This window comes from Callithrix jacchus, chromosome 11 (assembly GCF_049354715.1).
Source record: "Callithrix jacchus isolate 240 chromosome 11, calJac240_pri, whole genome shotgun sequence".
In the NCBI taxonomy this organism is placed as follows: domain Eukaryota; kingdom Metazoa; phylum Chordata; class Mammalia; order Primates; family Cebidae; genus Callithrix; species Callithrix jacchus.
In genome coordinates this window covers 23,837,958-23,854,697 of record NC_133512.1, presented here as the reverse complement: position 1 = coordinate 23,854,697, position 16,740 = coordinate 23,837,958, and positions in this window count along the sequence as shown.

Here is a 16,740-nt window from a genome sequence, read left to right as displayed (position 1 = left end):
GAGGCAAGGCAAGGCAAGGCGAGGCAAAACAACTCAATTTCAGGCAAAGAAAGGCGAGGGAAGGAAAGGCAAGGCAATTCCAGATAGGCAAGTGAAGGCAAGGATATTCCAGGCAAGAGAATTTCACGCAATTTCAGGCAAGGTAATTCCAGGCAAGGTAATTCCAGGCAATTCTAGGCAAGGCAATTAAACAAAAGGCAACTCCAGGTGATTCCAGCAAGGCAATTTCGGGCAAAACAACTCCAGGCAAGGCGCAACATGGCAAGGCAATTCCAAGCAATTCCAGGCAACGAAATTTCAGGCTAGGCAATTCTAGGCAAGGAAATTCCAGGCAATTTTAGGCTTGGCAATTAAATCAACATAATTCCAATAAATTCCAGGCAATTTATTTCCAAGCAAGGCAATTCCAGGCAATCTCAGAAAAAAAAAAAAATTCCAGGCAAGGCAATTCCAGGCAACGCCATTTCAGGCAATTTCAGGTAAGGCAATCCCCAGCAAGGCAATTCCAGGCAATTCCAGGCAAGGCAATTTCAGGCAAGGCAATTCCAGGAAATTCCAGACAATTCCAGACAAGGAAATTCCAGGCAAGGTAATTCCAGGCAATTAAACAAGGCAATTCCAGGCAAAGAAACTCCAGGAACTTCCAGGCAAGGCAATTCTAGGTAATTCCAAGAAAGGTAATTCCAGGCAATTCCAGGCAAGGCAATTATTTTAGGCAAGGCAAGAAAAGGCATTTATTCCGGGCAAGGCAAGGCAAGGGAAGGCAATTTCAGGCAAAGCAAGGCAAGGCAAGGCAAGGCAATTTCAGGCAGGGGAAGGCAAGTCAAGGTAATTTCAGACCAGGCAATTCCAGGCAATCTTAGAGAAGGCAATACCAGGCAATTCCAGGCAAGTTAATTTTACATAAGGCAATTCCATCCAACGCAATTCTAGGCAAGACAATTTCAGGCAAGATAATACCAGGAAAGGCAATTCAAGGCAAGGCAATTCCAGGCCAGGCAATTCCAAACAATTAAAGGCAAGGCAATTCCAGGCAAGGCAATTCCAAACAATTCAAGGCAAGGCAAGGAAAAGCAATTAAAGGCAAGGCAATTTCAGGCCAGTCGATTCAAGGGAAAAGAAGGCAAGGCAAAGCAATTCAAGGCCATTCATTTAGAGGCATGCAATTCCAGTCAAGGCAAACCTAGGCAAGTCAATTCCATTCAAGGAAAATCCAGTCAAGGCAATACCAGGGAAGACAATTTCAGGCCAGGCAGTTCCAGGCAAGGCAATTGCAGGCAAAGCAATTCCAGGCAAGGCAATTCCAGTCAATTCCAGGCAAGGCAATTCCAGGAAAGGCAATTCCAAGCAATGCAATTCCAGGCACGCTGACTCCAGGCAAGGAAAGTCCAGGTAATTCCAGGCAAGTGAATTTCAGGAAAGGCAACTCCAGGAAAGGCAGTACCAGGCAATGTAATTGCAGGCAGTTCCAGGCAAGACAATTCCAGGCAAGGCAATTCCAGGCATGATAATTCCAGGCAAGGAAATTACAGGCAATCTCAGGAAGTGCAATTCCTTGCAAGGCATTTTCAAGGAAAATTTTTCCAGGCAATTCCAGGCAAGGAAATTTCATGCAATACAATTCCAGGCAATGCCATTCCAGGTAAGAAAACTCCAGGCAATTCTAGGCAGGGGAATTTCAGGCAAGGCAATTCCACGAAATTCCAAGGAACTCAATTCCTGGCAACGCAAATCAAGGCAATTCCAGGCAAAGAAATTCCAGGCAATTCCAGAAAAAACAACTCTAGGCAAGGCAATTCCAGGCGATTCCAGGCAAGGCAATTTCAGGAAAGGCAAGGAAAGGCATTTCCAGGCAATCTAAGGAAAGGCAATTCCTGGCAGGGCAAATCCTGGCAAAACCATTCCAGGCAATTCCAGGCAAGGCAATTCCAGGGAATTCCACGCAATTAATTTTAGGCAAGGCGATTACAGGCAAGGCAATTCCTGGTAATTTCAATCAAAACAGTTCCAGGCAATTCCAGGCAAGGTAATTCCAGGCAATTCCAGGCAAGGCAATTCCAGGCAGAAAAATTTCAGGCAATTCCAGGCATGGCATTTCCAGGAAAGGAAATTCCAGGGAAGAAAACTTTGTGCAATTCCAGGTACAGGAATTTTAGGCAAGGAAATTTAAGGCAAGGCTATTCTAGGCAATACCAAGCACGGCAATTCCAGGCAAGGCAACTCCAGGCAAAGTTGTACAAGACAATTCCTGGCAAGGCATTTCCAGGATATTCCAGGCAAGGCAATTCCCAGCAAGGTTATTCAAGACAATTCCATGCAGGGCAATTACAGGCAGTTTCAGTCAAGAAAATTTCAGTCAAGCAATTCCAGGCAAGGCAATTTCAGGCAAAGCAATTCCAGGCAATTCCTGGCATGACAAATGTTGGCAAAATATTTCCAAGTCAATTCCAGACAATTCTAGGTGAGGAAATTCCAGACAAGGCAATTTCAGTCAATTCCAATCAAGTGAATTTCAGGCAAAGCAATTCCAGGCAATTCCACGCAAGGTAATTTTAGGCGAGGCAGTTTTAGGCAATTCCAGGCAAGGCAATTTTAGGCAAGGCAATTCCAGGCAATTTTAGTCAAGGCAACTCTAGGCAAGGCAATTCTACACAAGGGAATTCCATGCAATTTTAGGCTTAGCAATTCCAGGCCAGCTAATTCCAGAGAATTCCTGGCAATTCAATTCCAAGCATTGCAATTCCAGGAAATTTTAGGAAAGACAATTCCTGGCAAGGCAATTCCAGGCACGGCCATTCCATGCAATTTCAGGCAAGGCAAATCCAGACAAGGCAATTCTAGGTAAGGCAACTCTAGGCAAAATTTGGCAAGGCAATTCCAGGCAAGGTAATCCCAGGCAAGGGAACTCCAGGCAAATCCAGGCAAAACATTTCCAGGCATTTTAAATCAAGGCAGTTCCTGGCAATTCCAGTGAAGGCAATTACTCCAGACAAAGCAAGGCAGGGCAATTATTCCAGGCAAGGCAATGCAAGGCAAGGCCAAACAATTCCAAGCAAAGTATGGAAAGGCAAGGCAATATTGGCAAGGAAATACAAAGCAAGGCAATACCAGGCAATTACAAGCAAGTCAATTCCACATAAGGCAATGACAGTCAAGGCAATTCCAGGCATGGCAATTCCAGGAAAGGCAATTACAATCAAGGAAATTCCAGGCAATTTCAGGAAATTCCAGGCAAGGCGAGGAAAGGCAATTCCAGGCAATCTCAGGAATAGCAATTCCTGAAAAGGCAATTCCACGGAAAATTATTCCAGGCAATTCCAGGCAAAGCAAATCCAGGCAAGACAATTCCAGGGAATTCCAAACAAGAAAATTTCAAACAAGACAATTTCAGGCAATTCCAGGCAAGGAGATTCCAGGCAATACAATTCCAGGCAAGAAAACGCCAGGCAATTCTAGGCAGGGAAATTTCAGGCAAGGCAATTCCATGAAATTCCATGGAACTCAATTTTTGGCAATGCAATTCCAGGCAAGGAAATTCCAGGTAATTCCAGGCAAGGCAATACCAGAAAAGGCCATTCCAGGCAATTCCAGTCAAGGCAGTTCCATGAAAGTCAACTCCAGGTGATCCCATGAAAGGCAATTCAAGATAAGGCAATTCCAGGCAATTCAAAGCAAGGCGATTCATGGTTTCATGAAAAGGCAATTCCAAGCAATTCCAGACAAGGCAATTCTAGGCAAGGGAATTCCAGGAAATTCCAGTCTTGGTAATTGAATCAAGCTATTTCCAAGAAACTGGGCAACTCAATTTCAAGCAAGGCAATTTCAGGGAATCTCAGAAAAGGCAATTCCAGGCAAAGCAATTCCAAGAAGAAGCATTACAGGCAATCCCAGCAAAACAATTTCAGGCAAGGTTATTTCAGAAAATTCCAGGCAATCAATTCCAGGCAAGAAAATACCAGGGAATTCCAGGCAAGAAAATTCCAGGCAAGGCAATTTCAGGCAATTCCAGAAAAGGCAAATCCAGGCAAGACAATTCCAGGAAAATCCAGGCAAGGCCATTTAAAGCAAGGAAAGGCAATGCAAGACAATTCCAGGCCAGGGTATTTTTGTCAATGCAATTTCACGCTAGGCAACTCTAGGCAAGGCTGGCAAGGCAATTCCAGTCAAGGTAATTTCAGGAAAGGCAAATCCAAGCAAGGCAATTCCAGGCAAGGCAATTCCAGGCAATTCCAGGCAAGGTAATTTCAGGAAATTCCAAGCAAGGAAATTCCAGGAAATTCCATGCAAGGCAATTTCAGTCAATTACAGGCAAGGCAATTTCAGGCAACAAAATTCCAGACAGGGCAATTCTAGGCAAGGCATTTCAATGGAAAACAATTCCGGGTAATTCGAAGCAAGGCAATTCCAGGCAAGGCAAATGCAGGCTGGGTAATTACAGGCAAATCCAAACAAGGCATGTCCAGGAAACTCCAGGCAAGGCAATTTCAAACAAGGTTATTAAACGCAATTCCATTGAAGGTCATTCCTCACAATGCAATTCCAGGCAATTCCAGACAAGGCAATTCCAGGCAATTACAATCAAGACAATTTCAGGCAATTCCAGGCAAGGCAATTCCAGACAAATCCAGGCAAAACAATTCCAGGCAGGGATATTTCAAGCAATTTCAGGCAAGGCAATTCCAGGAAAGGCAATTACAGGCAATTCCCATCTAGTAAATTGCAGGAAATTTCAGGCAAGGCAATTCCGGGCAATTTCAGGTAAGGAAACTCCAGGCAGGAAAATTCCAGGCAATTCCAGGCAAGGCAATTCTAGGCAAGACAATTCCAGGCAATATCATTCAAGGCAAGGTAATTACAGTCAAGGCAATTAAAAATTATTTCAGGCAAAGCAATTTCTGGCAAGCTTATTCTAGACAATTCCAGGCAAGGCAATTCCAGGAAATTTTAGTAAAGAAATTCCAGGTAATTCCAGGCAAGGCGATTCCAGGCAAAGAAATTTCAGGCAAGGCAAATTCAGGCAAAATAATTCCAGGCAATTCCACGCAAAGAAATTCCAGACAAGGCAATTCCAGGCAAGGAAATTCCAGGCAAGGCATTTTCAATCAATTCCAGGCAAGGGAATTTATGGCAAGGCAATTCCACTCATGGTAATTTTAGGCGAGGCAATTTTAGGCAAGGCAATTTCAGACAAGGCAGTTCCAGGCAACTTCTTGTAAGGCAATTTTTGGGAAGGCAATTCCAGGCAAATCCAGTCAAGACATCTCTAGGCAAGGCAATTCTACACAAGAAAATTCCAGGCAATTTTAGGCTCAGAAATTCAACGCTAGCTAATTTCAGGAAATTTCTGGCAATTCAATTCCAAGCATGGCAATGCCAGAACATTTCAGAAAAGGGAATTACTCTCAAGGCAATTCCAGGCACGGCTATTCCAGGCAATTTTAGGCAAGGCAATTCCAGGCAATAAAATTACAGGCATTTTCAAGCAAGGGAATTTCAGTAGAGGCAACTCCAGGCAATTCCAGGAAAGGCAATTCCAGGCAATTGCAATCAATGCAATTTCAGGCAATTGCAGGCAAGGCAATTACTCCAGGCAAAGCAAGGCAAGGCAATCATTACAGGCAAGGCAATGCAAAGCAAGGGAAGGCAACACATTTCAAGGCAACGTATGGAAAAACAAGGCAAAGCAAGGCAATTCCAGGCATGGCAATTACAGGCAAGTCAATTCCACGTAAGGCAGTGACGGCCAAGGCAATTCCAGGCATGGCAATTTCAGGCAAGGCAATTCCAGAAAACACAATTATAATCAAGGTAATTCCAGGCAATTCCAGGCAAAACAACTCCAGGCAAGGCAAGGAAAGGCAATTTCTGGCAACCTCAGAAAATGCAATTCCTGGCAAGGTAATTCCAAGAAAAATTACGCCAGGCAATTCCAGGCAAAGCAATTCCAGGCAAGGCCATTCCAGGGAATTCCAGGCAACCAATTCCAGGCAAGGCAATTCCAGGCAATTCCAGGAAAGAAAATTTCAGGCAATAAAATTTCAGGCAAAACCATTCCAGGCAAGGAATCTCCAGGCAATTCTAGACAGGGGAATTTTAGGCAAGGCAATTCCACGAAATTTCACACAACTCAATATGTGGCAATGCAATTCAAGGCAATTCCAGGCAAGGCGATTCCAGGCACAGCAATACCAGACAAGGCAATTCCAGTGAAGGCATTGCCTCGGAAGGCAACTTCAAATGATTCCATGAAAGGCAATTTCAGGCAATCCTAGGCTAGACAAGGATTCTTGGCAAGGCAATTCCAAGCAATTCCGGGCAAGGCAATTCTAGGCAAAGGAATTCCAGGCAATTTCAGGCTTTGCAATTCCATCAATCTAATTCCAAGAAATTCTGGGCAATTAAATTCCAAGCAAGGCAATTCCAGGCAATCTCAAGAAAGGCAATTACAGGCAAGGCAATTTCAGGCAACGTCATTCCAGGCAATTCCATGCAAGGAAATTTCCAAAAAGGCAATTCCAGGCAATTACAGGCAAGGCAGTTTCAGGCAATTGCAGGCAAAAAAATATTCCAGGCAAGGCGATTCTAGGCAAGGTAATTTCAGGCAATTCAAGGCAAGACGATTTCAGGCAAGGCAATTCAAGGTAAGGCAAGGCAAAAAAAAAAGGCAATTAATGACAAGGCAATGCCAGGTCAGGAAATTCCAGGGAGCAGAAGGCAAGAAAAGGCAATCCAAAACTCGGCATTTAGAGGCAATGCAATTTCAGGCAAGCAAGGCTTGGAAATTCAATTTCATTCAAGGCACACCCAGTCAAGGCAATACCAGGCAAGGCAATTCCAGGCAAGGAAATTCCAGTCAATCACAGGGAAGGCAATTCAAGGCATGGCAATTTTAGTCAATGCAATCCCAGGTAATTTCTGGCAAGGCAATTCCAGGCAATTCCAGACATAGCAATTCCAGGAAAGGCAAATCCAAGCAAGGCAATTCCAGGCATGGCAATTCCAGGCAATTTCAGGCAAGGTAATTCCAGGCAATTCCACAAAAGACAACAGCAGGCAATTCAGGACACTTCTGGGACAGGCAATTTCATGCAAGGCAATTCCAGAAAAGGCAATTCCTGGCAAGGCAATCCCAGGCAAGGTAATTCCAGGCAATTTCTTTCAAGGAAGTTTTTGGCAAGGCAATTCCAAGAAATTCCACGCAAGGCAATTCCTGGCAAGGCAATTTCAGGCAAATGCAGGCAAGGAAATTTCAGGCAACGAAATTCCATGCAAAGAAATTCCAGGCAATTCCAAGCTAGGCAAATCCAGGCAAAACAATTCCAGGCAATTCCACTCAAAGAAATTCCAGACAAGGCAATTCCAGGCAATTTCAGGCAAGGCAATTTGAGTCAATTCCAGGAAAGGGAATTTTAGGCCAGGCAATTCCAGGCAATTTCACAAAAGGCAATTTTAGGCGTGGCAATTCCAGGCAAGGCAATTCCATTCAGGCAATTTCAGGCAACTGCAGGTAAGGCAATTTTTGGCAAGGCAATTCCAGGCAATTTCAGTCAAGGCAAGTCTTGGCAAGGCAATTCTACACAAGGTAATTCCAGAAAATTTTAGGCTTAGCAACTTCAGGGTAGCTAATTTCAAAAAAATTCCTGGCAATTCAATTCCAAGCAGGGCAACTCCAGGCAATTTCAGAAAAGGAAAAACCTGGCAAGGCAATTCCAGACATGGCCATTGGACGCAAGTCCAGGTAAAAAAATTCCAGGCAATACAATTCCACACAAGGCCATTCCAGGTAAGGAAACTCCAGGCAATTCTAGGCAGAAGAATTTCATGCAAGGCTATTCCACGAAATTTTATTCAACTCAATTCCTGGCAACGCAATTTTAGGCAATTCCAGGCAAGGAAATTCCAGGCAAGGCCATTCCAGGCAAGACAATTCCAGGCAATTCCAGTGAAGGCAGTTCCACAAAGGAAACTCCAGGTGATTCCACGAAAGGCAATTCCAGGCAAAGCAATTCCAGGCAAGGCTATTCATGGCAAGGAAATTCCAGGCAATTTTAGGCATGGCAATTCCATTGGCTAATTCCAAGAAATTTTGAGCAATTCCATTCCAAGCAAGGCAATTCCAGGAAATATCAGAAAAGGCAATTCCAGACAAGGCAATTCCAGGCAACGCCATTCCAGGCAATTCCAGGCAAGGCAATTCCCAGCAAAAATATTCCAGGCAATTCCAGGCAAAAAATTTCCAGCCAATTCCAGACAAAGAAATTCCAGGCAAGGAAATTCCAGGCAATTTCAGGCAAGGCAACTCCAGGAAATTCCAGACAAGGCAATTCTAGGTAATTCCAATCAAGGCAATTCAAGGCATTTTCACACAAGGCAATTATTCCAGACACAGCAAGGCAAGGCATTTATTCCAGGGAAAGCAAGACAAGGCAAGGCAATTCCAGGAAAAGCAAGGCAAGGCAAGGCAATTCCAGGCAAGGAAAGGCAAGGCAAGGTAATTGCAAACAAGGCAATTCCAGGCATTCTTAGGAAAGGCAATACCAGGCAATTCCAAGCAAGTCAACTGCATGTAAGGCAATTCCATGCAAGGCAATTTTAGGATAGGCAATTACATGAAAGGAAATTTAAGACAAGGCAATTCCAGGCAATTCCAGGCAAGTCAAATCCAGTCAAGTCAATTCCAGTCAATTCAAGGCAAAGCAATTCCAAGCAAGGCAATTAAGGTAACACAAGGCAAAGAAAGGCAATTAAAGGAAAGGCAATTCCAGGAGAGGGAATTCCAAAAAACAGAAGGCAAGGCAAGGCAATTCAAGGCCAGGCATTTAGAGGCAATGCAATTCCAGGCAAGACAAGGCTAGGGAAGGCAATTCCATTCAAGGCAAGCCCAGTCAAGGCAACACCAGGCAGGGCAATTTCAGATAGGGAATTCCAGGCAAGGCAATTCCAGAAAATTCCAGGCAAGGCAATTCCAGTCAATTACAGAAAAGGCAATTCAAGACAAGACAATTCCAGGCAAGCTAGTTCCAAGCAAGGCAATTCCGGGCAATTCCAGACAAATCAATTCCAACAAGGAAATTCCACACAATTCCAGGCAAGACAATTCCAAGCAATGCAATTCCAGGCAATTTTAGACATGGCAATTCCAGGCAAGGTAATTCCAGGCAATTCCAGAAAAGGCAATTTGAGGCATGGGATTTCCATGCAATTTCAAGCAAGGAAATTTTAGGCAATTCCAGACAAATCAGTTCCAGGCAGGACCATTCCTGGCAATTCCAGGTAAGGCAATATCAGGCAAGGGAATTCCAAGACATTCCAGGCAAGGCAATTCCAGGCAAGACAATTTCATGCAAAGCAATTCCATGTAATTCAAGACACCACAATTTTAGTAAAGGCAATTCCAGGCAAGGCAATTTCAGGCTTTGCCATTCCAGGCAATTCCAGAAAAGACAACCTTAGCCAAAACAATTTCAGGCCATTCAAGCTAGGTCATTCCAGCAAATTCTAGGCAAGGCAATACCAGGCATTACCAGGCAAGTCGATTCCAATAAAGGCAACTACAGGCAAGGCACTTCCAGGCAAAACAATTCAAGGCAAGGCAATTACAGTCAAAATAATTATACGCAATTCCATGCAAGGCAATTCCTGGCAAGGCAATTCCAGTCAATTCCAGGCAAGGCTAATCCAGGCAAGGCAATTCCAGGCAATTTCAGACAAGGCAGTTCAAGGCGAGTACAGGAGACGATTCCAGGCAAGGCATGTCCAAAAAGTTAGAGGCTAGACAATTCCAGACAAGGTTACTAAATGCATTTCCATGCATGGTAATTCCTGACAATGCAATTCCAGGCAATGCCAGGCAAGAAAATTTCAGGTAAGGCAATTCTAGACAAAAGAATTCCAGGCAATTATAAACAAAACAAATCCAGGCAAGGCAATTCCAGGGAATTCCAGGCAAAGCAATTTCAAGGCAGGCAATTCTATGCAAGGCAAGGCAATGCAACGCAATTCCAGAACAGGGAATTTTTGGCAATGCAATTCCAGGCTAGGCAAGGCAATTACAGTCAAGGTAATTCCAGGAAAAGCAATTCCAAGCAAGGCAATTCCAGGCAAGGCAATTTCAGAAAAAAAAATCCACGCAATTCCAGGAAAAGCAATTCCAGGCAATGAAATTCCAGGCAAATCAATTCCAAGCAAAGCAATTCCAGGCAAGCAATTCCAGGCCATTTCAGGCAAGGCAATTCCAGGCAAGGCAATTCCAGGCAATTTCAGGCAAGGCAATTCCAGGGAATTCCAGGCAAGGTAATTAGAAACAAAGGAACTCCAGGCAATTCAAGACACCGCAATTTCAGGCATTGCCATTCCAGGCAATTCCAGGCAAGGTAATTCCAGGCAATTCCAGAAAAGGCAACTCCAGGCAAGGCAATTCCAGGCAATACCAGGCAAGGAAATTCCAGATAATTTCAGGAAAGTCTATTACAGCCAAGGCAACTTCAGGCAATTCAAGGTAATGTCATACCAGCAAATTCTAGGCAAGGCAATACCAGGCAAGTCAATTTCAGGTAAGGCACTACAGGCAAGGCAATTTTATGCAAGTTAATTTTAGGCAAGGCAATTGCAGGCAAAACAATTTAAGGCAAGGCGATTTCAGTCAAGGCAATTGCACGCAATTTCATGCAAAGCAATTCCAGGCAATTCCAGGAAAGGCTAATCCAGGCAAGTCAACTCCAGACAATTTCAGGCAAGGCAACTCCAGGAAAGGCAATTCCAGTCAAGTACAGGAGACGATTCCAGGAAAGGCATGTCCAGGGAATTCTAGGCAAGGCAATTTCAGGCAAGGTTATTAAACGTATTTATAGGCAAAGCAATTCCTGGCAATGCAATTCCAGGCAAGGCAATTCCAGACAAAGGAATTTCAGGCAATTTCAGGCAGGGCATTTCCATGCGAGGCAATTCAAGCCAAATTTAGGCAAGAGAATGCCATGCAAGGCAATTCCAGGCAATTCCAGGCAAGGCAATTTCAGGCATGGCAATTCCAGGCAATTTCAGAAAGGCAATTCCCAGAAAGGCAATTCAAGGCAAGTCCAGACAAGACAATTCAAGGCAAAACATGTCCAGAAAATTCCAGGCAAGGCAATTTTAGGCAACTTTATTAAACGCAATGTAGGGCAATGCAGTTTTTGACGGTGCAATTCCACGCAATTCCAGCAAAACAATTCCAGGAAAGGGAATTCCAGGCAGTTCCAGACAAGGAAAATCCAGGCAAGGCAATTTCAAGTAATTTTAGACAAGTCAATTCCTGGCAAAACAATTCCAAAAAATGCAATTTCAAGCATTTCCAGGCAATGCAGTTCCAGGCAAGGCAAGTTATGGAAAGGCAATTTCAGTCAAGGCAAATTTAGGCCAGGAAATTTTAGGCAAGGCAAGGCAAAACAGGGCAATTCCAGGCCAGGGAATTTTAGGCAATGAAATTCCAGGATAGGCAAGACAAGGCAAGGCAATTTCGGTTAAGGTAAATCCAGAAAAGGCAATTCCAGGTTAGGCAATTTTCAGCAAGGCAATTCTAGGCAATACCAGGCAATTCCAGGCAAGGCAATTCCCGGGAAGGCAATTCCAGGCAATTCCAGGTAAGGCAATTCAAGGCGAGCAATTTCAGGAAATTCCAGGCAAGGCAATTCCAGGCAATTCCACGCAAGGCAATTCCAGGCAAGGCAATTCCAGGCAATTAAAGGCAAGGCAATTTTAGGCAATTCCAGGCAAGAAAATTCAAGGCAAGGCAATTCCAGGTCATTTCAGGCAAGGCAATTCCAGGCAAGGCATTTGCAGTCAATTTCATAAAAGGCAATTTCAGACAAGGCAATTCCAGACAAGGCAATTCTTGGGAAGGCAATTCTAAGCAATACCAGGAAAGGCAATTCCAGGCAAGGTGATTCCAGGCAAGGCAGTTCCAGGAAATTTCAGAAAGGCAATTTCAGGCAAGGCAATTCAAGGCAATTCCAGGCGAGGCAATTCCAGACAAGGCAACTTCAAGTAATTCCAGGCAAGTCAATTCCAGGCAAGGCTATTCCAGGCAATTCCAGGCAAGGCAACTCCAGGCAATTCCAGTCAAGGCAATTCCAAGCAATTCCAATCAAGTCAATTACTGGCAATTGCAGGCAAGGTAGTTTACATAGGAAAGGAAGTTAAGTCAATTATTCCATACAAGGCAAAGAAATGCAATTAAAGGAAAAGCAAAGCAAGGCATGGCAAGGCAATTCCAGGCTAGGCAGGTCAAGAAAGGCAAATCCAGGGAAAAAAATTTTAGGAAATTTTATAGAAGGCAATTCCAGGCAAATTTGGAAAAGGGAATTCCAGGCAAGGAAATTTCAGGCAATTCCAGGAGTGCCAATTTCTGGAAAGGCAATTCCAGGAAAGGCAATACCAGGCAATTTCATTCAAGGAAATTTCAGGCAAGGCAATTCCAAGAAATTCCACACAAGGCAATTCCCGGCAAGGCAATTCCAGGTAACTGCAAACAAGGAAATGCCTGGCAAGGCAATTCCAGGAAATGCCAGGCCAGGGAATTCCAGGCAAAGCAATTCCAGGCAATTCCATGCAAGAAAATTCCGGGCAAGGCAATTTCAGGCAATTCCAGGCAATGTATTTTAGGAACGACAATTTCAGGCAATTCCAGGCAACACAATTTCAGGCAAGGCAATTCCAGGCAAGTTCAGGCAAGGCAATTCCTGGGAAGGCAATTCCAGGCAATTCCAGGCAAGGCAATTCCAGGAAATTCCAAAAAAGGAAATTCTAGAAAATTCCATGCCAGGCAATTCCAGGCAAGGCAATTCCAGGCAAATCAAGACAAGGCAATTCCAGGGAACTCCAGGCAAAGCAATTTCTGGCAACGCAATTCCAATCAGTTCCAGGCAAGGCAATTCCAGGTAAGGCAATTCCAGGCAAGGCAATTTCAGGCGAGGCTATACCAGGCAATTCCAAACAAGGCAATTCCAGAAAATGCAATTCCAGGAAATGAAATTCCATGTAAGGCAATTCCAAGCTATTTGGTCAAGGCAATAGCAGGAAAGGCTATTCCAGAAAATTTCAGGCATGGCAATTTCTTGCAAGATAATTCCAGGCAACTCCAGGCAAGGCAATTCCAGGCAAAGCAATTTCAGGCAAAACAATTCCAGGCAAGGCAATCGCAGGCTATTTCAGGCAAAACAGTTTACCTAGGCAAGGCACGGTAAAGCTATTATTCTATACAAGGCAAGGCAAGGCAACAAAATTCCAGGCAAAGCAAGGCAAGGGAATTCAAGGCAAGGCAAATCCAGGCAAGGAAATTCAAGGCTATGCATACCCAGGCAAGGCAATTACAGGCAATACTAGGCAAGGCAATACCAGGGAATTCCAGGCAAGTCAACTCCAGGTAACCCAACTCCACGCAAAGCAATTCCAGGCAAGGCAATTCCAAACAACGCAATTCCAGGCAAGGCAACTCCTGGCAATTCCAGGAAAGGCAATTCAGTGCAATTCCAGGCAAGGCAATTCCAAGCAAGGTAATTTCTATCAATTCCAGTAAAGGCAATTCCAGGCAAGGCAATTCCAGGAAAGGCAATTCCAAGCAATTCCAGGCTAGGCAATTTCAGACAAGGCAATTCGAGGCAATTTAGCAAGGCAATTCCAGGCAACTCAATCCCAGGCAATTCCAGGCAAGTACATTCCAGGCAATTCCAGGCAAGGCAATTCCAGGAATTTTCAGGTAAGGCAATTCCAGACAAGAAAACTTTAGGCAGTTCCAAGCAAGAAAATTCCAGCCAAGGCAATTCCATGGAATTCCAGGCAAGGCAATTCCTGAAAACGTAATTCCAGGCATTCCAGCAAGGCAATTCCAGGCAAAGCAATTCCAGGCAAAAAAGTTCTAGGCAATCCAGACAAGGCTATTCCAGTTAAGGCAATTTCAGGTAAGGCAATTTCAGGCAATTCCAGAAAAGCAATTTCAGGCAAGACAATTCAAGGCAAGTCCAGCAAGACAATTCCAGGCAAAGAATTTGCAGGAAATTCCAGTCAAGGCAATTCCAGACAAGCTTATTAAACGCAATTCCATTCAAGGCAATTTCTGAAAATGCAATTCCAGGCAATTCCAGGCAAGGAATTTTCAGGCAATTCCAGGCAAGTCAATTCAAGGCAAGGCTATTCCAGGCAATTCCAGTCATGGCAATTCCAGGCAAGGCAACTCCAGGAAATTCCAGGCATGGCAATTCCAGGCAAGGCAACTCAAGTCAATTTCAGGCAATTCCAGGCAAGACAGTTTACCTAGGCAAGGCAAGTTAAGGCAATTATTTCATACAAGGTAGAGAAATGCAATTCGAGGCAAGGCAAGTCAAGGCAAGCCAAGGAAATTCCAGGCAAAGCAGGTGAAGGCAAGGCAATTCCAGGCAAGTCAATTCCAGGTAAGGCAACTTCAGGCAAGGCAATTCCAGGCAAGGCAATTTCTGGCAAAACAATAAAGGCAATGCAAGTACAATCAATTCAATTTCAGGCAATTCCAGGCAAGGTAATTCCAGGAATTCCTGGCAAAGCAATCTCACGCCATTCCAGGCATGGAAAATTTAGGCAAGCAATTCCAGAAAGTTCCAGGCAAGGCAATTCTAGGCAAGGAAATTCCAGGCAGGAAAATTCCAGTCGAGGCAATTGCAGGTTATTCCAGGTAAGATAATTTACCCAGGCAAGACAAGGTAAGGCAATTATTCCATACAGGGCAAGGTAAGGCAAGGCAACACAATTCCAGGCAAAGCAAGGAAAGGCAAGGCGAAACAAATCCAAGCAAGGCAAGTCAAGGCAAGGCAATTACAGGCAAAACAATTACAGGCAATACTAGGCAAGGCAATACCAGGCAATTCAAGGTAAGTCTACTGCATGTATGGCAACTCCACGCAAGGCAATTCCAAACAAAGCAATTCCAGGAAAAGCATTTCAAGTCAATTCCAGGAAAGGCAACTCCAGGTAATTCCAGGCAAAACAATTTCAGGTAATTCCAGAAAAGGAAATTTCAGGAAAGGCACTTTTAAACAATTCCAGGCAAGGAATTTGCAGGCAATTCCAGGAAAGGCAATTCCAGAAAAGGCAATTCCAAGCAATTCCCGCCTAGACAATTTCAGGCAAGGCAATTCGAGGCAATTTCAGCAAGGCAATTCCTGGCAATTCCATGAAAGGTAATCCCAGGCAATTTAGGTAAGACACTTCCAGACAAGAAAACTCCAGACAACTCCAGGCAAGAAAATTCCTGGGAAGGCAATTTCAGGCATTTCTATTCAAGGCAATTCCAAGAAATTTCAGGCAAGGCAATTCCATGAAATTTCAGGCTAGGAAATTCCTGGGAAGGCAATTCCATTCAAGGCAATTCCAGGCAATTCCATTCAAGGCATTTCCAGGCAAGGCAATTCTAATAAATTCCAGGTGAGTCAATTCCCAGCAAGGAAAATCCAGGCAACTGCAGGCAAGGTAATTCCAGGCAAGGCAATTCCAGAAAATTTCAGGAAAGGGAATTTTAGGGGAAGCAATTCCAGGCCATTTCACGCAAGGCAATGCCAGGCAAGGCAATTCATGGCACGTCTAGGCAAGCCAATTCCAGGCAAGGTTATTAAACGCAATTCCACGCAAGGCAATTTCTGAAAATGCAGTTTTAGGCAACTCCAGGCAAGGAAATTTCAGGCAAGGCAATTCCAGGCAAGGGAATTACAGGCTATTCCAGGTAAGTTAATTCCAGGCAAGACTATTCCAGGCAATTCCAGGTAAGGCAATTCCAGTCAAGAAAACTCCAGACAATTCCAAACAAGAAAATTCCAGCCCAAAAAAATTCCACAAAATTCCAGGAATGGCAATTCCTGGAAACGCAATTCCAGGCATTCCAGAAAGGCAATTCCAGGCAAGGGAATTCTAGGCAATTCCAGACAAGGCAATTCCAGGCAAGGCAATTCCAGACAAGGTAATTTCAGGCAGTGCTCGGAAAGGCAATTTTTGGCAAGGCTATTCCAGGCAATTTCATTCAAGGCGATTTTAGGCAAGGCAATTCAAAGAAATTCCAGGCGAGGCAATTTCTGGCAAGGAAATTTTAGGCAAGGCAATTCGAGGCAAGGTAATTCAAGGAAGGTCCATGCCAGACTATTCCAGGCAAAGCATGTCCAGAAAATTTTAGGCAAGGCAATTCCAGCCAAGGTTATTAAACGCAATTTCAGCAAGGCAATTCCTGACAATGCAATTCCAAGCAAATCCAGGCAAGGCAATTCCAGGCAAGGCAATTTCATGCAAGAGAATTCCAGGCAATTTTAGGCAAGTCAATTCCAGGCAAGGCTATTCTAGGCAATTCCAAGCACGGCAATTTCAGGCATGGGAATTTCAGGGAAAACAACTCCAGGCAATTCCAGGCAAGGCAATTCCAGGCAAATCCAGGCAAGGCAGTTTACCTAGGCTAGGAAAGTTAAGAAAATTATTCCATACAAGGCAGAGAAATAAAATTCCAGGCAAAGCAAGGCAAGGCAAGGCAAGGCTATTCCAGGTAAGGCAGGCCAACGAAAAACAATTTTAGGCAAGGCAATTACAGGCAAGGCAATACCAGGCCATTCCAAGCAAGCCAATTCCAGGTACGGCATCTCCAGGCAAGGCAATTCCAGGCAAGGCAATTTCAGGCAAGACAGTTCCAGGCAAAACCATTAAAGGCAAGGCAATTACAGTCAAGGCAAATCCAGGCAATTTCAGGCAAGGAAATTC